Source organism: Dendrobates tinctorius, unplaced genomic scaffold (genome assembly GCF_039654945.1).
Source record: "Dendrobates tinctorius isolate UK_male_01 unplaced genomic scaffold, ASM3965494v1 ptg000060l, whole genome shotgun sequence".
NCBI classification, from domain to species: domain Eukaryota; kingdom Metazoa; phylum Chordata; class Amphibia; order Anura; family Dendrobatidae; genus Dendrobates; species Dendrobates tinctorius.
The window spans coordinates 36,895,295-36,920,465 of NW_027361728.1; the positions used below are offsets into that span (position 1 = coordinate 36,895,295).

Sequence of the window (25,171 nt, forward strand, 5' to 3'; positions counted from 1 at the left end):
TGGTGTGGTGCAGCAATGATGGTGTGGCCCTCCACAGGTAGGGCTGTAGTCCCAGGGCAGTGTAGGTGAAGAGATAGGGAGGAGACGTAGATGGTGCTGTGTCAGGCACAGCGATGTAGCAGTACTGAGTGTGTTGGCGCAGGAATAAGTGGAGTACACCAGGGCTTGTAGTTCCAAAGCTTTACTCACAGTCTGTTGAGCATACAGGTGCCCGCATCCGTGCCGTGTCCTCCGGGTCAGGGGCCCAGCCAACCACCAGGCAAGATGAAGTACTCCGTTCCAACACTCCTCCAACATATGTGCCTTTTCTGAACGTCTCTCTTTTGCACCTATAGTGAAGTACTCTCAGTACTGAGTTACACTGGAGTTCCTCCTGTCAGATGTTCCTATGAACTCTACTTTTACGGCAGACAGCTGTAGCCTGCTTCTGGGACTCCTTGCTACCAAGTCCCGGCTCACTATCGTTGCTGTTGTGCCCCCAAATCTTGTGTGGGAATCAAGTGGTGACAACTTCTATTCCTCTGGTGTCTCCTGCAGGACCATTAGTATCCTACACGTGCCCTCCGTTCTACAAATGACCTAAGACTAACATCCCCCGTAATCCGAACCTCGCACCTCCGTCTCCAAGACTTCTCTCGTGCTGCTCCAGCTCTCTGGAATGCACTTCCCCAGACGATCAGACTGATACCTAGCCCTGACCTATTCAAGCGCGCTTTGAAAACCCATCTCTTCAAAGAAGCCTATCACATCAACTACTCAGCAAGCTAACTTTGCCCTGTTCCCTCCTTCCAAATATTATTCTGAATCTGCACCCTACTATTCATCTGTCTCCACACCCTTCATGCACATAACTGCACTTGATACTTGTCTATTGCACTTAAACACACGGGCTGATGACCGGATCATGCAGCTTTATATGAAAATCCCTATTATAATTGCCAGACCTGAATTAACAAGCATTTCTCACCTACTGTGTCCCCCCCATTTCCTTGTAGATTGTAAGCTTGCGAGCAGGGACCTCACTCCTAATGTCATTGTTTGAATTGTCTTAACTTGTATTGAATTTATTGTCTGTACATGTCCCCGCTTAATTGTAAAGTGCTGCGGAATATGTTGGCGCTATATAAATAAAAATTATTATTATTATTATTATTATTATCCATACAACCTCAGGGACCGGACCCCGGCCTTGCTCTGTGAACTTAGGAAGGGTTCTGCTCTAACCCTGATCCTTAGTCCTCCTCTCCTTACGTTCCATACTAATCCTTCCTTCTTATGGAGAGAGTCAGGTTTCCCATCAATGTCTCTTTCTTGTGCCAGCGGACCCTGACCACTGTGGTCGGCTGCAGCACTTCCTTCATCCATTCCACTCGGGATCTTCACTCTTCCACTGACTCTGTCAGACTGATTAAATCCTAAACTCTTTCCGCTCTTTTGGTGCAGACTAAACTCCACCCGCCTCCCAGCACGCTTCGTGTTCCAAGCAGGGAGCCACCAAAGGGTGCTTTGCTACACTACTATGTTATGTGGGATGCAGGTGTTGGAGCGTGGTCAGGTGTCTCCACCTTACCTGAATGGTGGGGTACACACCTCAGCAGGAGGTGCAGTACCTCTGTGGCGACTGAACCCTCAGGGGCGCCACATACCCCCCCGTTAAACACAGCACGTCCACGGGCTGCAAGTGAAACAAAGGTTGAAACAAAATAAGGAACATACAAAAATTTTTGAAATGCTTTAATAAACAATTCTTATCTAAACTTCCCAAAGTGGGAGGCACTCACTCTTGAACGTTGCAAAACAACTTAACAGACTATAATTACCTAATTTTAAAGTGCTATGGAAGTAAACTCACTACCAGTTCAAGTACTATCATCAACACATTTTTCTTCTCTTTATCTTTCACATTTTCTTTTACTGTCTCTGTTAGACATGGGTGACAACCGCTGATGCCTGGTTCGTCACCTGCATTCAAATCTTTATTCAACATTATCAAATTCTGTAAAATATCCATTCCTAATCAAATACCTAAATACTACTATCAAGTAAGCTCTCTCTAAAATCCGTCAACATTTTTATAAGACACATCACACAATACTTCACATTAAGACATCAATAATTCTTGCACGTGCTGGACACCGCTCCCAGCCAGGATTTCTTGCATTGTCCTTGGATTGGAGCTATGCTCCATGATGAGGTAGTTCTTATTCATAAAAGATCTATGTAAAACCAAGAGAGGGCACCTTAAGAGGTGCAACTATTTACAAACACAGTTTATGGATCATTCATTGTCCATGATCTCTGCAGTTCAGTAAAAAAATATGCTGCCAACGCAACTAGGCAAAAACTTGTAAAACCAAAGAAAACATGATAACAAAGCAGGCACAACGGTGCAAATACCCTCCTGGGTAACAACTAGTCAGTTACTGTTTCTTTATTGGGGGTCCTTTCCTGGGGTAGTGGAAGCTGGTCTCTTTGGCTGCTTCCAGGGGAGAAGATCTGGATGTCCACCTCCTGGCGGATTAATGAATTGCTGGTAGTCAGCTGGAATTTTGGGGATGACTGCTTGTGGTACCGCAGGGGCAGCTGCTTGTACCTTGGGGTGTTGCACTTCAATGGCCGGGACCTGCCGGACTTCTGCAGGAACAACTACTGCAGTGGGAGGTAATCCTGCCGGGGGAACGTACGCTTTCTCCTTTTTGTAGGCCGCAATAAAGTTTTCTGGGATGCGGCGCACATTCATGGCGTACCAGCCATGCAGCCCTTCATGCCAGGTGAAGGTAACATATTCTCCCGGGTGCAAGTCACGGGCAGGGTGTCCCTTCCGGAGGTGAGACTCAACATCCCTCCTGCTAAAGAGGAGGTTAGAGATCCTCTGGGGGTCTGAGATAAAACCAAACCCCCGTTCTTGGTTAACGTTCAGGACCTGAGCCCATCCCGCTGAGTCCCGGGGACCGTAGTGATCGGCACGGACCCTTTTTCCGGTCCATGTCAGGGCCCAGCACTGCCAGTCTCCACTGCTCTCTCTGCTCGGCTCCCAGCTGGTGGAGGGTCTGTTGGCAATAGGACTCTTCCTCCTCCTCCACCTCTTGGGGTCGGCTTTACTCACAGTCTGTTGAGCATACAGGTGCCCGCATCCGTGCCATGTCCTCCGGGTCAGGGGCCCAGCCAACCACCAGGCAAGATGAAGTACTCCGTTCCAACACTCCGCCAACATAAGTGCCTTTTCTGAACATCTCCCTTTTGCACCTAGAGTGAAGTACTCTCAGTACTGAGTTACACTGGAGTTCCTCCTGTCAGATGTTCCTATGAACTCTACTTATACGGCAGACAGCTGTAGCCTGCTTCTGGGACTCCTTGCTACCAAGTCCTGGCTCACTATCTTTGCTGTTGTACCCCCAAATCTTGTGTGAGAATCAAGTGGTGACAACTTCTATTCCTCCGGTGTCTGCTGCAGGACCATTAGTGTCCATACAACCTCAGGGACCGGACCCCGGCCTTGCGCTATGAACTTGAGAAGTGTTCTGCTCTAACCCTGATCCTTAGTCCCTCTCTCCTTACGTTCTGTACTAATCCTTCCTTGTTATGGAGAGAGTCAGGCTTCCCATCAATGTCACTTTCTTGTGCCAGCGGACCCAGGTCACTGTGGTCAGCTGCAGCACTTCCTTCATCCCACTCAGGGGATCTTCACTCTTCCACTGACTCTGTCAGACTGACTAAATCCTAAACTCTTTCCGCTCTTTTGGTGCAGACTAAACTCCACCCGCCTCCCAGCACGCTTCGTGTTCCAAGCAGGGAGCCACCAAAGGGTGCTTTGCTACACTGCTATGTTGTGTGGGATGCAGGTGTTGGAGTATGGTGAGGAGTCTCCAGCTTACCTGAATGGTGGGGTACCACACCTCTGGAGGAGGTGCAGTACCTCTGTGGCGACTGAACCTTCAGGGGTGCCACATTCCCACTTGCCTTGGTGCTGTGGCAATTGGGGTAATATTTGTTGAGTTGATACCAGATTTGTAATGTCTTATAAGATGCTAGAGAGAGAAAAGCAAATAGGGTCTTATCCGGTGATGAAGACAAGATATAAAATCAGATTGCATTCACCTTCTTTTCAAAGTATTCGAGTGTGTAATAGCTCATCAGAGCCGACAGCTGCAGCAGGACCACTGGTCAGGCTAATGACCAAACAATAGTATTCAAACTGGACAGATTCGTGGTGAAAAACCCATGTTGCTGTCCAGTTTGAATCTGTCCAGTTTGAGTATATTTGTAATGTCAGCTGACATCAAGTCCACAGGTTAGTAATGGGGACGCCTCCCCATTACTAACAGCATAATCATATTGTAAAATATACACCGCAAGAATAAAGTCTTTTAACCCCTTAACAACCGCCGATACACATTAAAACGGAAGCCACTAATTGTACTTACTCCCTCATTGCAGTTTTAAAATGGGGATCAGAAATAAGACTGTAGCACCCCCCTCAGAGTCGGAAAATCTCCAGGGTCTTGGCTGAGACGCCGGAGAACATGATCAGTGCCAAATTTTCTGGTCCTCAATCACATGATCACAAAAAAAGTGTACCTGCTGTTAAAATCATTTCTCTCTCTTTTGACGTGATGTATATGTAAGAGGAGAGAGAAATTATGCCCTCCCCCAAGACCTCTTGATCAGTCTCCCAGCCAAGCATCGTTTTCTTGGAAAAAAAATTGGCGGGTGCATGCGCAGTGCGCCTGCTGAGAATTTTTTTCAATTTTTTTCTATTGGTTCCTTTTTATCACTGTGATAGACCCTATCACAGTGATGCAAAATAAAAATGTATAACAAATCCCCTTCGGTCATCCCGTTAGAAAAAAAATGTATAAAATATTTTTTCTCCCATTCTTTGGGGTTGGGGTTAGGGTTGGTGTTGGGGTTAGAATGTTTTTGTTGTGTTTTTTTTTAAATTAAAAAAAACAAACAAAAGACTGCCTTATAGAGTTTGCATCGCTTGCTCAGTTATGCACCAAGTACTGCGGATACCCCGAATTTTTTTGGGGTGTCGCAAAACATGCGGGGCAGGGACTCGAGCATATCACTCAAGCACCTACGATATTCGGTGCAAATCCGAGCGCCCGATGCAAACTGAAAAAGTTAACACTGACAACATATTCAATATGATAACCTAATGTTATTAAATTGTCATACCTGTGGGTTCAAAATGTTCACTATACCCCTGGATATAATCCTTGAGGAATGCGGTTTTCAAAATGGGGTCAATTGTGGGGGTTTCCAAATGCGACTTGCGTCCACTAATTGTTCCAGCAAATTTAACATTCAAAAAGTTAAATGATGCTCTTTCCCTCCTGAGCCCTGCCGTGCGCACAATCAGTAGATTTCTCTCACATACAGGGTATGGGCGTACTCTGGAGAAATTGTGCAACAAATTTTGGAGTCCATTTTCGCCCTTGTGAAGATAAAAGTTTGGGTTTAAAGTAAATTTTTTGTGAAAAAATTTAAATGTTCATTTTTCCTTCCACAATGCTTCCTTCCTGTGAAGCACCTGAAGGGGTTAATACAGTTCTTGAATGTGGTTTTGAGCACCTTGAATGGTGCAGTTTTTAGAATGGTGTCACTTTTGGGTACTTTTTCACATATGGGCCCCCCAAAGTCAATTCAAATGTGATGTGGTCCCTAAAACAAAAATTTGTTAATTTTGTTTTTAAAAGTGAGAAATCACTGGTCAGCTTTTAACCCTTCTTAATTCCTAACATAAAAGAAATAGTTTCAAAAATTCTGCTGATGTAAAGTAGACATGTGGGGAATATTATTTATTAACTATTTTTTACTTGACCGATCTCTGATTTAAGGGCATTAGAATTAAGTTTGTAAATTGCAACAGTTTAAAAATTTTTGCCAAATTTCCATTTTTTTTCACAAACGTCAAATCAAACAAATTTTACCACAACCATAAAGCAAAAAAAAAAAATCTCAATCAGTGGGGATACATTGAAGCATTCCAGCGTTATAACCTAATAAAGTGACACTGGTCAGAATTGTAAAATTTGGCTTGGTCATTAAGGGGTTAATTCAAAGAAAGACGATGTCTTTATTTTAAATAAAAACTCCCCACCCTCTTTTACCCATTTATTCAAAAAAATTAAAAAAGCAAACTCACCTTTCTGCTGATGATGATCCATCAATGCCCATTTCCCACTGAAAAATAAAATAAAAAATAAAATGTCATATTCTTCACCTGTCCGACGATAATCTATTAGTGGCCATGTCCCACGACGATCCGGATGATTTGGAGATCGGTCACATCAGTGATGCGACTGCTCTCCGTGTGTTCCGGCTGAGGGTATGTGCATACGTTGCGTGTTCGTGTGTGGATTTTTCCGCGCGGTATCTGCAGAACCCGCAGGTCAAAATGCCTGCGTTTTACCTTCGGATTTAGTGCAGATTTCACCTGCGTTTTTACACCTGCGGATTCTTAGAATGGAATAGGTGTAAAAGTTCTGAGGAATCCACACAAAGAATTGACATGCTGCGGAAAATAAAACGCTGCTTTTCCGCGCTGATTTTTCCACAGCATGTGCACAGCGGTTTTTGTTTTCCATAGAATAACATGGCACTGCGCACAAAAACGTGCTGTGTTCCATTCTTGTGCTCTGGGTGCAGCGCCAAAAGGGCGCAGCGCCAGCAAAATCTGATCAGCGCACGATCAGCGTATCCAACCCTAAATATAGGATACTCTGATCACATGCAGCCTCATGCGATCAGAGGAGGAACTGACTGGAAAGGGCGTGGCCGGGGGCAGGGAAAAGCGGCGGCCCTGCGCTGCGCCCAAGAACGCTAGTGTAAAACTAGCCTTAGGCAGCTACTTTTCTCGTGTGAAAAAAAATGAATTTAACCCCTTCACCCCATAGCCTGTTTTAGCCTTACTGACCAGGCCAATTTTTACAATTCTGACCACTGTCGCTTTGTGAGGTAATAACTCTGGAACGTTTTAATTGATCCCGCTGATTCTGAGATTTTCTCGTGACATATTGTACTTTCTGATAGTGGTAAATTAAATTTTCTTTTGATATGACTTGAGTTTATTTGTGAAAAAAAAACGGAAATTTGGCAAAAATTTTGAAAATTTCACAATTTTGAAACTTTTATGCAGTTAAATCGTAGAGTCATAATCGCACAAAATAGTTAATAACATTTCCCCCTTTTCTAATTAATTTACATCAGCACAATTTCGGAGACTTTTTTTTTGTTAGAAAGTTATAAGGGTTAAAATTTGACCAGCGATTTCCCCCCCTAAGTTTACAACAAAATTTGTAAAAGCATTTTTTAGGGACCACCTCACATTTGAAGTCACTTTGAGGGGTTTACATGACAGAAAATACCCAGAAATGACACCATTCTAATAACTGCACCCCTCAAGGTGCTCAAAACCATATTCAAGAAGTTTATTAACTCTTCAGGTGCTTCACAAGAATTTTTGGAATGTGGAAGAAAAATAAGCATTTACTTTTCTTTCACAAAAATTTACCTTTTAGGCCTAATTTTTTATTTTTACTTTTTCAAAGGAGAAAATGGACCATACATTTTGTTGTGTAATTTCTACTGAGCATGCCGAAACCCCACACGTGGGGGAAATCTACTGTTTGGACACACGGCAGGGCTCGGAAGGGAAGGAGCGCCATTTCACTTTTTAAATGTAAAATTTGCTGGCATAATTAGCAGATGCCATGCCATGTTTGGAGAGCCCCTGATGTGCCTAAACAGTGGAAACCCCCAACAGGTGACATCATTTTGGAAACTAGACCCCTTAGGCAGGGACGTACATAAAAGTCATTGGGCCCCATAGCAAAAGTCTGTATGGGGGCCCCCCTCAAAAAAAGAAATCACCGCCGGGCCGAGCTCACCGTCTCTACACAGCCTCAGCTCCTCACGCTCCGCCTCCAACAGCCGGGGAAGAATCACTTGTGGGGGCGATACACGTGGGGCCACATCTGTTGTCAGCTCAGATTCCTGATCCATGGGAGCAGTGGTTTCCTGACTCTCTCTTGGTAATATGCTGACATTGGGGCTCTTTTTGGGAGGTGTCTCCATTTGCTTGAGCTCCTTATCAGGGTTTCTATAGACCACCAATTATTAGACTGGTGAGTAAGGTTATTCTTCTATCATTATCTTTGCTCTCCTCTTGGGATCATTTCCCCTTTTGGGGTTGTTTATTCTTAATAAGCTTTTTAGGTCCTATTGCTTATATGATATTCACATGGATATTGCTTTAGCCTCATTAGCCGCTAGGAGAGGGGTTATTTTTGGGTCATTTATTGTCTACTCTCATGTATGGGAGTCATTATTGAATCATTTATTCTCTGTGGACCCAGTTTAATGGTTTTTAAGTGTTTTAATTGTATTTGTGTGCCAATAAAATTGTTTATATTTTTCATATATATTTTTTGTGGTGTGCTTTTTTTTCTTTTTTTTTTTAGTTAACCTCCTAATAGAAAACACAGAGAAGGCTGCAGAAACCAACTGAAAAGAGAAACTAAGACTAGCAGAACCAGAGGTTCCAGCACTGCACAAGTTAAAGCAAACAAAAGGCAAAGCAAAGCACCAAGCCAGAACTCAAGCGGATTAACACTGTTGTCCAGCAAGGACTGGGAGGTTAATAAGGAGTGATACAATCACCTGACCCAAGACAAACCCAGCACCAGAGGAAAAAGACCAGCAGCCAGAAAACCACAAGAAAATTGCGGATAGTCACAAACTAAACAGATTCTAACATGAAGGAGGATCTGATGGAGGTGATACGATTTCTCAGAACAAATTCATAGACTGCACAAATGTTAGAGTATGTTTTTGTTGAAAACTGTTTCTTTTTCCACTTACTGAATAGTGTATAATAAATTGTAAATATGTAAAAGTATTTTTGTTCTAAAGTTGTATTCCAATAAATATATTATGTTCTATCTAAATGGCTTGATTATTGTATCATAATTTTTAAAAGCCTGATATTACCATTTTACTACAGTAAATTTATCACTTAAACTTAAACATGAGCCATGTATGAGGGAGTCGGACCTGGAGTCGGAGATTTGGCTTACTGACTCCACAGCCCTGTAAGGCACATCTGTGCAACAGTCATGCTGTGTAATCAGTATATGGATATGTGACACCAGTGAGGTGAATGGATTATCTCCGCTAAGGAGAAGTTCTCACTGAAGGCCCCGTTACACATAATGATGTCCCAGCGATCCCACCAACAATCCGACATGGATGGGATCGCTGGGACATGGTTAGGCTGATCGCTGGTAAGCTGTCACATAAACAGCCCCTCCAGCGATCAGGACCAGCGAGCAAGCTGGTTTCCAATGTAAACAGCGGGTATCTAAGAGCCGCGCGGCTCTTGGATACCCGCGTTTACCCTTGATACCAGCGTGCACGCTGGTTTCCAACGTAAACATCGGGTAGCTAAGAGCCATGCGGCTCTTGGATACCCGCGTTTACCCTTGATACCAGTGTGCACGCTGGTTTCCAACGTAAACATCGGGTAACTAAGAGCCACGCGGCTCTTGAATAACCGCTGTTTACCCTAGATACCAGCGCATGCTGGTATCTAGGGTAAACAGCGGGTATCCAAGAGCTGCGCGGCTCTTAGTTACCCGATGTTTACGTTGGAAACCAGCGTCGCTGGTCTCTCGCTGCCACACACAGCAATGCGTGCTGGCCAGCGAAGATTAACGATCAAACAATGGCCCAGGACGATCGTACACGATCAGCGATCCCCGTCACACACAGCGATATCGCTGAAGAGATCGCTGATGCGTCACAAAATCTTGCTGTGTGTGACGGGGCCCTAACACTAGACACATTTGTGAACAATAATTGAGTTATAAAGGCCTTTTGTGTACTTAATATTTTAGATCTTTGAGTTCAACTTAAGAAAAAAAGGAGCAAAAATAAGTGTAGGGTTTTTATTTTTGTTGAGCATATAATAGGCATGTATTTTATGTGCGAAAAACATGGATCGAACACATGCTTGAAAACTGAACGAGGCCTTGTCTAGTAGAATGAAGTTATTCAATAAGCAAATGTACAAGAGATATTGAAGGCATCTATGTAGCTGAATCCTGCACGGTGCGTAAAAAAAATAAAAAAATCTTTGTTACTTACAATATTCTGTATATCCAAAATATATTAGGGTTATTTTTCTTACCATTCACTTTCTTTTATTTATCATAGCTAGATTATATATTGCTGATCCTTAGCACAAAACTAAGGGCAGATCACATAAACAAGAGCCTTAGTCTGCCACCCTGACTATAGCATTCTAGTGGAGAAACTGGAAGCTGGTTTTGTCTGGAACTACAGCTTAGGTTTATCATTTCTTTTATAGAGGAGAAATCGCACCTGTAACCTTTCAATTAAGTAAAAGTTCAGCTTTAACAAGGCAGGGATGGCCGTTGTCTGCCAGGGCCCATGATTGTTGAACTTCAGCACTTCTCAGATTCAGTCTCGTCACTATAAGCCTCTGCAGCGTGCAGTATTACCTGTTATATTCTGAAGCCATAATTTTCTACAGCATGTAGTGGAGAGTGAGCCATAGAAATCAAGCACATGGTCCAATTATGGCTCCATACCATGTAAACCAGGGCCTTACTAGAACTCAGATTGTGTAAAATTTTGATATTCATGAACTCTGTGCGGTGCAAAAAGATCCTTGCTCCATTGTTATATTGATTCTTATCAAAAGCATTGTATCCAGAGCGGATACTGCCTTGAGGCAGGGCTGGACTGGCCATCTTGCAATTCTGGCAAATGCCAGATGGGCCTGTGTGGTCTTGGGCTGCCTTGTCTGCTACGTTGTTAGCAGAATCGGTGTCCTCAAGATACCCATACTGTAAAGAGTTGTGATGGAGCACAGTCGCTGATTCCATCACTTACCCCAGCAGACCACGGGTATCATTAGACATATTGGTCTAGTAGAAAATCTTCCTTTCCTCCATCCAGTGTAATATTAGTAATATATCCCATATTGTTCATGGGTCTGTGTAATTTCAAATGCCAGGACTGAATTTCAGCCCCAGTCCATAGCTGCCTTGAGGACTTTGTATACCACCATACAGCCCCTTGAATACAGTTCTGCCCCATACGTAAGGCCTTTGGTCTGATGTCCTTCATTCTGTGGCAGACATACCATTGGTGCAACCTGTGTAGTGGCACAGAAGCCCAAGAGGTGACGAGGCCCAGTGCCACCACCAAAACAGATGGAACTGTGCATTATGATGAGGTATTGGACTGCAAAGGGCCAATGTACTGTTCTTGCATAAGGGCAAGTTCTTGTCTGCCAGTGACTTCAAGCCAATCAAACTAGTGGAAGATCTTGTTAGTAGGAACCTAATAGAAGTAGGAGAAAGTTTCAGTCAAATATGAATTTTTTAAAGTTGTATAGAAAATTCTAGTGAAATTCTAGACCTCAATCTAGTGAAGTCTGCAATGTAGACACTTGGTTTAAATGCTTTAAGTTTTATAATATGATGACCATTTATTGAGTAACATTACTAATTATTGGACATTTATATTTTTAGATTTATGCAGTGAAAAAACCCTTGTGATCATCAAATAAAAAAGTTGCTGCATTCAGACAAGACTTCTGTTTCTCAGTAAAGGTAAGCTTGCTAACCTGGCAATCATACATCATACTTGAATATTCTTAACAGGTCACTCTGTTCACAATTGATTATATTTTTAATCCTGAAAATTGTTGTATATAATTAATCATAATTTACTGTTGGCCTCATGGTCATGTAGAGTAGAACAACAGACATTTGTTTTGCCCTTTGGACTGATGGTGGTATATTGCCGTGTCTAGGAGGCCTACGTGTATGATACATAGGTTATGAAAGCATGTACCAGTGTGTTAATAAATCTTCTGGTGGTATGAGGTGCATTTTTGTTAAAGGTGCCCACACACATTAGACCAAAATTGATGGCATCAAATCTTTTTCAGATAAGTGAAATTTGGCAATCAACAGTCATTTCAGGTGACAGATCACAGACCGCCATCTGAAATGAAGTTCTTTGTGTTTGATTATTTTGCCCCATAGTAGGATTAAAGATCTTTTGTTGTGCAAAAAAAATCTTTGAAAGAACATTCTTTGAAAGTTTGTTTATCACCCATTGTCTTGGACATGTGTGGACATACTGAACAACTATAAAGACTAACACGAGCTACAATGTGCATAGCCGGATTGGAGTAACATTTTTTCACCGGACAATCGTTCATTTAGTGATCGTTCCACATCACTTTTTTTTTTTATCTATTGTGTATCACCACCTTACAGGGAATTTATTAAAAGAAACAAATGTAAAACAATTTAATTAAACATAAAAACATTTGTACTTTTATTTATTTAAAGAGAACCTGTGCCTGGCCGCTATGGTGAACGTGCTGCACCCAGGACAAAATGTAAGGGATCCGTGTGTGAGATCCATCAAACTCAAAACAGGTCCTATTCTGATCCGATTTTGTGGATCAAATTCGGCCATACAAGTCAATGGGGATCCATGAAACGTGGATGCAAATCTGAAGCTTTCATCATTGCAGCACACTCAATCTGGCTTTACCCTTGGCACCTATTTGAAGTGTCAGGGTGTGGTTCTCAGAAATGGTTCTCCAGAATTGTTTTATGGAATATAAATATGTACTAAGACTGACATGTCAGGAGAACAGACAAGTCTTGTGTCATTGTAGGTACCTTTTCTGTATTGTGAAATATCTAGGTTACAGCTCAGTGACCATTATTGAATAGGAAATAAGTAACTATTTATCAGAGGTTGTATTTATATAAGTCTTACTCATAATAAGAAGTATCTTATCTTTCCTTCTCTTCTAAAATATCACATTCATAAAGTTATCACTCAAGTGATCCATGTAATAAATCATTTTAGCTTTATTGCAGTCCGAGCTTTAAAGGGAACATGACAGATGATACATGGTGTCTGATCCACGGTCAGCATGTATCAGGCACTGGTTGTATAACATCAGGCAAGTGTGTTTGAATCTGAAACGCAGTAAATAGCATGCGCCTCCTATACAGGTGGTGGATCAGTTCCTGATTTCCAGGGAAAGTTGAGTAGTGCTGAAGTGCACACATGCCTTGAAGAGAATGAGCTTATAAGTCTCCTTACTCCAGCTTGGCACTCTGCACCAGGAGAGACTTTCTCTCTTACACCCATAGCCAGAGGTCACTCACCTATCAAATCAGATCTTCTGCATTGTACTGATGAGAGGAAAACACCCCCAAAAACGTGTCTGTAAATAGAGTGTGTGATTTGGCTTTTTATCCGAAGTCATATGGTAAACCTTGTTAAGAGTTGATATTGACTTTGAGTATTGCTACATCCAATAGGTGGCACTACAGTTCTAGTCTTCTTCCTCTCTGAATTGAATGAAACATGTTCCTCCTATCTTTTTTTGTAGCATCTCACAATATTTTGTTGAGTTACATTTGGTAAAAGTATATACATCATGTTACCGAATTTTATGTATTTATATGGACTGTGCATGTTGGCAGCACTTGTTATTGCTGTTACCTGTGTGTAACCCACACTTTCCTCAGGAGCCTGCAGATATACAACATACTCCCTGACATAGTCACTCACAATTCACTTACTGCTATCAAAGTTCATGAGTCTGTGTGCAGTTCCAGCCTTTGATATATTGAATATATATTCATATATGTTTATGAAAATATTTAGAACTGTTCATATATGTGTATGCATTTATACGCCTGTTATTATATAATACTCTTAATACCTATAATTGATTTCCTCTTCTTTTGGAGTCTGTCGTATTTGGCCAGTGATGATTATCAATGTGCCATAGTGTATTTTAGATTAATGCAAAGAGTAGTAAGATTGTGATATGCGGTTTTGAGAATGCACTTATGTTAATCCTTCAGCATTAGTCCTGTCTGCCCAGTAAGAGAAGGAGAAAACAGAGAGATTATCTGGATTTGCATGTTTGCGGACATGCAAATTCTCTAGACTTTTAGGTTTTAAGATTGGGATTTTAAGGTATAAGGTGAAATACAATTAGGTGTACAAAGTAAATTAGGTTATCTTACCTTCCAACAATGAGATTTTGGTGAATTTTTGACGCTGTGCATTTTCGCTATGCAAAGTCCCAGCAAAGTGGATGGCATTTGGGAGACCGGCAGTATGCTAAATACATACATACTCCTGGCCATATTCCGATTAGACATGCGCTGCCTCGCTCATCTCACTGGTATTGAGCGAGGCCGCACACATGTAGTTGTAATGTGTCCTTTCAGTGTGCACTGTACGTGATGTGAGAATTCACAAGCCTGCACTCAGTGTGACTGCAGACTTTTGTGCCAAACGTGGTTAACCCCTTTCTGTCATGTGACGTACTATCCCGTCCATGTGCCCTGGGACTTAATTCCCAGGGAGGGGATAGTACGTCACAGCGATCAGCGGCGCCCACGTGGTGAGCGCCGCTGATCGCATCCGGGTGTCAGCTGATTATCACAGCTGACACCCGGCACAATGTGTTGGGCGGTCACGGACCGCCCCCGACACGTTAACCCCTTGCACACCGCGATCAAACACGATCGCAGTGTACCGGGGGTTAGAGGGAAGCATCGGCAGGGAGGGGGCTCCCTCCGTGCTTCCCTGAGCCCCCCACAGCAGCGCAATGTGCAGCACTGCTGCGGGGGGCTCTTTCCCTGCAGGTCCCCGGATCCAAGATGGCGACGGGGACCTTCGGGGGCCTGCAGGGAGCTGGCTTCCTCAGTGCCTGCAAAGCGCAGGCAAGGAGGAAACCTGCACACTGCCTGTGACAGATTGCTGATCTGTCACAGTGATCTCTGATGTGACAGATCAGCGATCTGTCACAGGACAGTAATGTCCCACCTGGGACAATGTAATAAAGTTTAAAAAAAAAAAAAAAAAGTGTAAACATTTTTAAAAAATCGCTAAATAAATTTAAAAAAAAAAAAAAAAAAAAAATATTCCCTAATTCATTATTTGGAAATAAAAAAAACAAAAGTACACATATTTGGTATCGCCGTGTCCGTAACGACCCGCCGTATAATACTGTCCCATAAGTTAACCCCTTTAGCGAACCCCTTAAAAAAATAAAAATAAAAAACGAAGCAAAAAATGATTTATCATACCGCCGAATAAAAAGTGCAATAACGCGCGATCAAAAAGACGCATATAAATATCCATGGTACCGCTGAAAACGTCATCTTGTCCCGCAAAAAAAAAAGCTGCCATACAGCGTCATCAGTGAAAAAATAAAAAAGTTATAGCTCACAGAATAAAGCGATGCAAAAATAATTATTTTTTATATAAAATTGTTTTCATTGCATAAAAGCGCCAAAACATAAAAAAAGACCTAAATGAGGTATCGCTGTAACCGTACTGACCCGAAGAATAAAAGGGCTTTATCAATTTTACCGCAGGCGGAACGGTGTAAACGCACCCCCCCAAAAGAAATTCATGAAACGCTGGATTTTGTTCATTCTGCGTCCCAAAAATCGGAATAAAAAGCGATCAAAAGATGTCACGTGCCCAAACATGATACCAATAAAAGCGTCAACTCGTCCCGCAAAGAATAAGACCTCACATGACTCGGTGGGTCAAAATATGGAAAAATTATAGCTCTCAATATGTGGTGATGCAAAAAAACTAATTTTACAATAAAAAGCGTCTTTTAGTGTGTGACAGCTGCCAAATTATAAAAACCGCCATAAATAGTAAATCAAACCCTCTCATTATCACCCCCATAGTTAGGGAAAAATAATAAAATACATTTGTTTTATTTCCATTTTCCCATTAGGGTTAGGGCTAGGGCTAAGATTAGGGTTAGGGGTGTGTTAGGGTTGGAATTAGAATTGGGGGGTTTCCAGTGTTTGGGCACATTAGGTGCTCTCCAAATGCAACATGGCGTCTGATCTCAATTCCAGCCAATTTTGCTTTGAAAAAGTCAAATGGTGCTCCTTCCCTTCCAAGCTCTGCCATGCTCCCAAACAGTGTTTTACCCCCACATATAGGGTATCAGCGTACTCAGGACAAATTGCAAAACAACTTTTGGGGTCCAATTTCTCCTGTTACCCTTAGGAAAATAAAAAATTGGGGGCAAAAATATCATTTTTGTGGAAAAAAAAATGTTTTTTTAATTTTCACGCCCAGGCGTTATAAACTTCTGTGAAGCACTTGGGGGTTCAAAGTGCTCACCACACATCTAGATAAGTTCCGTGGGGGGTCTAGATTCCAAAATGGGGTCACTTGTGGGGAGTTTCAATAGTTAAGGTACATCAGGGGCTCTCCAAACGCACATGACACCCGCAGACCATTCCATCAAAGTCTGCATTCCAAAACGTCACTACTTCTCTTCCGAGCCCCGACGTGTGCCCATACAGTAGTTTTCTCCCACATATGAGGTATCCGCGTACTCAGGACAAATTGGACAACAACTTTTGGGGTCCAATTTCTCCTGTTACCCTTGGGAAAATAAAAAAAATTGGGGACAAAATGATCGTTTGTGGAAAAAATAAGATTTTTTTATTTTCATGCCCGGGCATTATAAACTTCTGTGAAGCCCTTGGGGGTTCAAAGTGCTCACCACACATCTAGATAAGTTCCTTGGGGGGTTTAGTTTCCAAAATGGTGTCATTTGTGGGGGGTTTCCACTGTTTTGGTACATCAGGGGTTTTCCAATCGCGACATGGTGTCCGATCTCAATTCCAGCCAAAAAAGTCAAATGGCGCTGCTTCCCTTCTGAGCTCTGCCATGCGCCCAAATAGTTGTTTACACCCACATATGGGGTGTCAGCGTACTCAGGACAAATTGCACAATAACTTTTAGGGTCCTGTTACCCTTGGGAAATTAAAAATTGGGGGTGAAAAGATCATTTTTGTGGAAAAAATATGATTTTTTTTAATTGTACCGCTGTAAGTTATAAACTTCTGTGAAGCCCTTGTTGGTTCAAAGTTCTCACCACATATCTAGATAAGTTCCTTGGGGGGTCTAGTTTCCAAAATGGGGTCACTTGTGGGGGTTTCCACTGTTTAGGTACATCAGGGGCTCTCCAAACGTGACATGGCGTCCGATCTGAATTCTAGCCAATTTTGCATTAAAAAAGTCAAACAGTGCTCCTTCCCATCTGAGGTCTGCCATGCGCCGAAACAGTGGTTCCCCCCCACATATCAGGTATCTGCGTACTCAGGACAAACTGCACAATAACTTTTGCAGTCCATCTTCTCCTGTTACCATTAGTAAAGTAAAAAAATTGAACCTGAAGTTTTTTTTTTGTAAAAAAAAGTTAAATGTTAATTTTTTTTTTTTTTAAATATTCAAAAAATTCCTGTGAAGCACCTGAAGGGTTAATAAACTTCTTGAATGTTGTTTTGAGCACTTTAAGGGGTGCAGTTTTTAGAATGGTGTCACTTTTGGGTATTTTCTATCATTTAGACCCCTCAAAGTGGCTTCAAATGTGATGTGGTCGTAAAAATAAAATGGTGTTGCAAAAATGAGAAATCGCTGGTCAACTTTTAACCCTTATAACTTCCTAAGAAAAAAAAATTTGGGTTCCAAAATTGTGCTGATGTAAAGTAAACATGTGGGAAATGTAACTTAAGTTTTTTGTGTGCCATAGCTCTGTGATTTAAGGGCATAAAAATTCAAAGTTGGAAAATTGGGAAATTTTCAAAATTTTCGCCAAATTTCTGTTTTTTTTCACAAATAAACGCAAGTTATATGAATGAAATTTTACCACTAGCATGAAGTACAATATGTCACGAGAAAACATTGTCAGAATCACTAGGATCCATGGAAGCGTTCCAGAGTTATTACCTCATAAAGGGACAGTGGTCAGAATTGTAAAAATTGGCCCGTCATGAACGTGCAAACCACCCTTGGGGGTTAAGGGGGTTAAGCCAGAGCCAGAGGAAAGTGTAGGGATAGGGACAAAAAGCTGGCACAAAGTAATCAGAAAAAGGAGGGAATAAGTGTCTAGACCTGATTTTCCAAGAAAGGACTACTGACAACTGAGTTTACAACTATAGCATGGAGCGTATTTGCATGTCCTTTGAGTATTCCATCCAAGGGTACCAGTCCTTTTCAAACAATTCGATATAAGAGGATACTGGAAAGTTTCTCGGTAACCATAATATATGAGGGTTCAATTTTTGCTTGATCAAGGCTAATTGCCGTCATCAGGTCATTACTGCCCTTTCTGCTGTATGTGGCCCGGTAAGTAGCAGTACAGAGGGGGGCCCGCCCCCCCCCCCCTCTTGTGCTTCTGCTCTTAAAGCCCCGTTGTGTAATGAAGTTCTGTGCGCAGTGCCCACCTTGGCGCTGGGAGCTTTTTTTCTGAGCTCCATGGCCATCTAAACTGGATGGCTGCACATCTCCCACTCCCTCCGCCCTCTGGATTTCCGGTCAGGTGATGGCACGTACGCGATGACGTCATCACATACATGCCATTCTGTACGAGGACACCAGAAGCAGAGCAGCGCCTACAGGGGTGAGGCAAGTATGGAAAACTTTTTTTTTTCTTTGTAAAATTAATTAAATGGGTGAGGGGGCAGGTGGAGGGGGGTCTTCAAATGATGATCTGAGGGGACTGCAGATGATGAACTGAGGAGAGGGGACTGCAGATGGTGAACTGAGGGGAGGGGATTGCAGATGGTGAACTGAGGGGAGGGGATTGCAGATGATGAACTGAGGGGAGGGGACTGCAGATGATGAACTGAGGGGAGGGGACTTAAGATGATGAACTGAGGGGAGGGGATTGCAGATGGTGAACTGAGGGGAGGGGACTGCAGATGATGAACTGAGGGGAGGGGACTGCAGATGATGAACTGAGGGGAGGGGACTGCAGATGATGAACTGAGGGGAGGGGACTGCAGATGATGAACTGAGGGGAGGGGACTGCAGATGATGAACTGAGGGGAGGGGACTGCAGATGATGAACTGAGGGGAGGGGACTGCAGATGATGAACTGAGGGGAGGGGACTGCAGATGATGAATTTTGAGGGTGGGGGAGTAATTGATGTATTGAGACTGGTGGATAGAGGGACAGTAAATGATGAATTGAGCATGGGGGACAACAAATGATTGGGGTGGGACAGCAAATAATGATAAATTGAGGGTGGGGGAGAGTAAATGATGTATTGAATGTGGGAGAGAGAAGTTGATGGTGAATTAGTGTGGGAGAGAGAAGACATGACATATTGAATTGGGACAGAAGGGGCATGTAAATATTATCGGGGGAGCAGGAGATACATAGTGAGGGCCGTTGAGGATGCAGTGACTGATATTGAATTGGGGAAAGAATACAGGGGCGAGTTAATTTATATATTAGATGGGGAAAGTGGCTGTTTATAGTTGGTGGGGGCACAGTGATGGATTAGAATTTATATCAGGAATGGTGGGTTGCATAATAACTTATGTATTAATGGTGGGTACACATCTGTATTGAGCTGTGTAGTGTAGAAGAAAGATAAAAATTGGGGAATGTGCTCTGGAGAGGCAGTGCTCTAGATATCGGTGTTATTTTATGCAGAGATGAGTCCTGGCTGGAAGAAGTAATGGTGGTCTGCTCTGGATGAAGAAAAAAAGATAGGTGAGGGACTTCAACTAGAGATGTCACTGGTAAGTTAGTGTTACCTGTACACTGACACTATATAATATATACTATATACAGCGTGGAAAGTCAAAATGGAAAAGGGAAAATGGTTCCAGCTCCTTAAAAACAAATTCTTCATTCCCTGATCCGTATTTTTAATTTCCTAGAAGTGCATCCAACATAGGACATTTTGCAAGCACTGCACTGCAGGACAAGTGAGGCCCCAGGGGTACCGACTGGATGACAACCTCGGACAGGTGAAGCGCTGGGGGTAGATTGGTCTAGGACAGCCCCCAGTGAAAGATCCGCGAGGTGCGTTACTGTGACTGGAATGAAGGTGCAGGTACCCGGGCCTGGAGACAGTGTGAAGAAGCTGCGGTGCGTGTTTGGTGGTCGTCAGGAGGAGGACGAATAAATCCGGAACTGTTACACGTGAATTCTGTATCCGCCTCGTCCTTTGAGTCGCCGGGTGTCTGCGGCGTCCGAACAGGGTAAGCAGTGGTCCACCCCCCATGCCCAGCCCCTACCACATTGGATAAAAGAAATTGTTTTTAAGGAGCTGGAACCATTTTCCCTTTTCCATTTTGACTTTCCATGTTGTGTCTACACGGCTGTTCCGAGCACCTGTGGCGCTTACTGGTGAGCTGGCTAATTTTCTATTTTCTGATTTATACTATATACAGCGCTGTGTATAATGTCACTGGTGATCACTGTATTACCTGTACAGTGACACTACAGTATATACAGAGCTCCTGTATATAATGGCACTTAGTATTGTGTTTTTGTTTTTTTTTATTATTATTAATGATCATTATTGTAGTATTATGTCACTATGTGGTGGTAATGTGTTCTGGTCATGGTGTGATGGTATTTGTTCCTTGTACATGGTATTATTCGGTCACTTTGTGGTGGTAACATGTGGACTGGAATGGTATTTGTCCCTTGTATGTGGCATTATTGGTCATTTTTTTTTAAATGTGACTCGTTCCCTTAAAGAAAAATAAATAAAAATATACCTAAAAAAGTATATTGAATATTTTAAGAAATATTTAATAGGTTATAGTACAGTAGGGTGCTGCCGGAAGAGTCTACCTTGTTGTGATGGCAGCTTAAAAAATCTTTTGGCCAAAACAAATGCTGGTATTTGATGGGAGCTGTTAATGAATGATTTGGCGAGGACGTGGTGCAGAAGAGGAGTTATTCCAAGAGTGGACGGTGGAGCTGTGGCAGGAGTTCGAGGGGTGTAGGCGGAGCTGTGGTGGAGCCTGGGTGGAGTCTCAAGCGGGCCTGAAAATATTACCGGTGTGGGGCCCTGAAATTCCGAGTGGCAGCTCTGCTTCCAGGCACCTGTCAAAGATATCCTAGCTGTAAGAAACATGAATGACTTGAGTTTTATTATGCTTTGGGGGTATGAGGTATTGATCTGTTTAACAAAGCCTCCCAAGGGGACTGGAACAAAAAAATCTGAGTAACAGATGCAAAATGTTTTTAACTTATGAAAGAATAACTATAGATAAAATAATGTTCCTTCACTTCTATAGAGTCTAAAACAGGAGAAGGACCCCGGGAAAATGTGCAAAGCGTATGGGATTTACAGAAATCTCATGCACACTGTGATTTTTGTAAACTGTGTAAAATAGACCTGCAGCACATTTTTGAAGTTTGCAACATGTCAATTTATCTTAAGGGTGAGTTTTACGTGCAGATTTTTCCCATAGAATTGCACTGGATAGGGAAAATCCGCAGATTTAAAAAAAAAAAAATTAATTGCATTGATGTGCTGCAGAGCAATCTGTCAATCAAAATACAGCGATGTTATTACAGCTGCCACTCAAAGAACAGTGCACAACCCTGTGACTGAAAACCAGCGGTTCCAGGGCAAATATAAGTTTTCTCCCAATAGCTGTGCTTTTAGTAGTGCATGATTTTAACGCTCACCCTACATCTGGATGTAAAAAAATATTTAGCATGTGATAGGTTCCGTTGAGACCTCCTTCACACTTCTTAATTTTTCCGGAACGCGAAAAAACAGTACCGCCATTTTCCATCTGTGTGACACGTACCGTAATAGAAATGACAGATGTTTAGGTGTTAAATATGTGCAAAATAGAGAGAGGCTACTTTCACACTTGCGTTTTTTTGCGCTGCGCATCGTGCGCAGTGCAAACGCACACAAAAAATGCATCATGCGTTTTTGTGCGGTGTTTTGCGCGTTTTTTTTTTTTAAAAGCATGCTTTTTTTGTGCTGACGTGCACATGGTAATGCACCCATAGACTATAATGGGTGGTTGGGTGAAAAAAAAAAAACGCATTGCGTGCGCATGCGTTTTTTCGGGCAAGTCGGACGCTCAAAAAATGTAACAGAGTGCATTTTGTGCGCCCGAGCGCACACTACAAATAAACACATGCGCATACAAAGAATAGGAAAAAAAGCATGCTTTTTTGCGCAAAAAAAACGCAAGTGTGAAACCAGCCTTAGATATGCGGTCAATATATTGTATAATAGATAGATATCTGTGAGATATATAATTAGTGCTTTGAGTGTATTTTATTGTACATGTATTAAGCTAATAAATGAATGAAAAAATGTGTGGTCCACTGTTGTGAGTTCATTTTTCCCTTCACCATTGAGGTCGGATGAACTCCCTCCTCTAGTGAAGGAAGGTAGTGAGACTGATTATCAAACACCTGGGCAGCTAGATGATGACTGGGTGGCTGGAATTGAGGACTGGATATAAGGCTGCCGACGCCCTTCTTCCTGGCTGGTGATTTTCCTGCTGGATTCTTGGAGACCAGTCTGATTCCTGCATCTCAAAGCTAAGTTTTTCTGCTCTGCTTTGTACTCTTCAGTTTTGTTTTTGTTTTGCCTTGTTTTTTGGGAGTTCTGCCATCCCCGGCCGGGGTTGAGCTGAATTCCATTTTTGTCTCTGATCTGTTGATCTTTTGCTCTGTCTTCAGAATATACCTGAGTGCTGATATAGTCTTTTGAAGCCTAGCGACTTCAGGGCCTGTTTTTCCTATCAGTCGGTTGGCTCATTTTGATAGGGGTTTTGCGGATGGCAGACAGCAGCTTTCCTATCTTGTCCTATGTAGTTAGCTTGGGCCCCATCATTTGCTCAACCTATCTTTCTATCTGTGTTAGTGTTTTCATCTTGCTTCACCGTCATTATATTTTGGGGGCTGCCTATTGCTTTGGGGTCTGCTCTGGGGCAGTTTAGTTTTTCCCCTTTCTGTCTTTAGGCTATGTAGTTCTCCGGCTGTGATCGAGGGGTCTAGGGCACCGTAGGAACCCCCCACGGCTACTGCTAGTTGTTGTGGATAGGTTCAGGGGTCTGCAATCCGATAGCTGCCAACCTCTCTGGTTTTTCTGGACTTAGCTGGTATTTTTTTTTTCCTTCTTCGGTGACTCATCATAACAGTCCACCCTGTTTTTGATAACCAGCAAAGGTAAAGCAGAGAGCTTTGAGCTCATATTATCAGGCTGGGAAGGCCCATGGATATTGGGCCCTATCCAGCCTAAAAACACCTGCTCTCAGCAGACCCAGAAGTGGCTCATCACATTAGATGTGCCAATTCTTGCACTTTGCTCGGCTCTTCCTGATTGCCCTGGTGTGGTGGCAATTGGGGTAATGGTACTTGAGGTTGATGTCAACTGTGATTTGTCAAAAAACACAACTGGCATCAAGCCCTGGGGTTACTAATAGAGAGGTGTCTATCAGACTCCCCCAATTACTAACCCAGTAATTGAAAATAAAAACACACATGAAAAAAATATTTTATTTGAAAAAAATACCCCCACACACACACTATCCCCGGTTCACCAATTTATTAAAACAAAAAAAAGCTATGCAGGTCCGCTGTAGTCTTGGGAATCCTTTGCGCATCTTTAACACCTAAACATGTCATTTCTATTCTGCATTCTATTTCGGTACGTGTCACATGGACGGTGTACACAGGTGTCACACTTTGTCATCCGTATGCCCGTGTGGGGGACAGATTGTCATCTGTGTTGCCAGAAAAAAAAAAGACATGTACATGTGTGGGTGAAACGGACGCACTGTTTGTGTGGACACACGGACATGTGCGCAACTCCATAGATTTTAATGGGTGTGCGCGTGCAAGTGTCTCCGGTACATGTGAAAAATGTCAGCACACGTACTGACATGTGAAGGGGGCCTGAAGTAGTGTTGTTTCTTAATGAATTAGGTGCATCTTACTCCAGCGGTCCCTTCATGAAGACTGAAATGCAAAACCTCAGTCTCGATGAATTAGGCCATAAAAACTTAATTTCATATATACATTATCCACTACATACAGATCTTAACATAAATGAATACACTCCATTTGAACAGTAAGATTTGAATCAATATCTTACTAAACACTGAAATAAAAGACTGGAAAGAGACAAGAGCAAATAAAGTTTTATCTGGGTAAAATGCCAAAAGGTCTAATGGTGCTCACCTGGTCGAGTTGTTTGCACAACCTCTGATAGCGCTTAGGCTGCTGCAGACCCATGAAAGGATGAAAGAGCAGGTAATGGAAAAGCGAAAGGGTTAAATCTGCACTGCCTTGTGGAAAGGATGAAGGATGCGAATCCGAGTGTAGGTGGTTTATTTGTCAATGCTTTTCAAAGTATGCATGCTTCTTCAGGACAACCACGATCGTATTGTGAAATAAACCACTTACACTCGGATTTGCATCCTTAATCCTTTACACAAGTGGTTTATTTGACAATATGTTTGTAATTGTCCTGAAGAAGTATGTATACTTCGAAACGCATTGACAAATAAACCACCTACACTCGGATTGGCATCCTTCATCCTTTCCACATGACAGCCCAGATTTAACCCATTCACTTCATTACCTGCTCTTAATAAACACTAGAACAATTTCCAAAATGTTGAGAAGACGAACTTTCATAGTACTTTTTTTTTTTTTTAGCCCATAACGTGAAAGTAAGGCTAATAGTATATCTTTCATTACAAAATCTTCACTTTTACTGAAATTAGTTGATGTAAAAAAAGAATACACTCCACACCAAAAACAACTACATCTAGTAATTTGTATGACCTACATAATCTTTAAAGAAAGCACCAAGTCTTCTAGGCATTGAATTAACTAGTTGACAACATATTGCGTCATCAATTTTTTTTCCATTCTTCAAGAACAACCTCTTTTAGAACATTGATGCTGGATGAAGAGTTATGCTCAACTTGTCTCTTAAAATTCCCCATAGGTGTTCGATTCGTTTCAGATCAGGAAACATACCTGACCACTTAGTCACTTTCACCCTAGTAAGAAATGCAGCAGTGGCCTTCGATATGTGTTTTAGAGCATTGTCATGTTGTAAAAGTGCTCATCTACTAAGGATACAGAGTGACGGTAGCATCTTCTCTTTCAATATAGAGCACTACACCTGTGAATTCATTATACCATTAATGAAATGTAGTTCTTTACACCAGCAGCGCTCATGCAGCCCCACATAAGGATACTGCCTCCACCATATTTCACTGTATGCACCATGCAATTTTG

At 42.3% G+C, this 25,171-nt stretch overlaps 1 protein-coding gene across 2 annotated transcripts in view; it reads left to right on the forward strand.

Moving 5' to 3' along the window:
* Positions 1-25,171, forward strand: part of PLD1 (phospholipase D1) — a 358,284-nt gene that overhangs the window by 72,388 nt on the left and 260,725 nt on the right. Inside the window, exons 2-3 of one of the 2 annotated variants that reach the window (XM_073578846.1) lie at positions 8,469-8,783; positions 11,568-11,648. The gene's annotated coding sequence lies outside the window, so the exon portion shown is untranslated. The remainder of the gene's footprint in view (positions 1-8,468; positions 8,784-11,567; positions 11,649-25,171) is intronic. The other variant, XM_073578845.1, reaches the window with a different exon arrangement.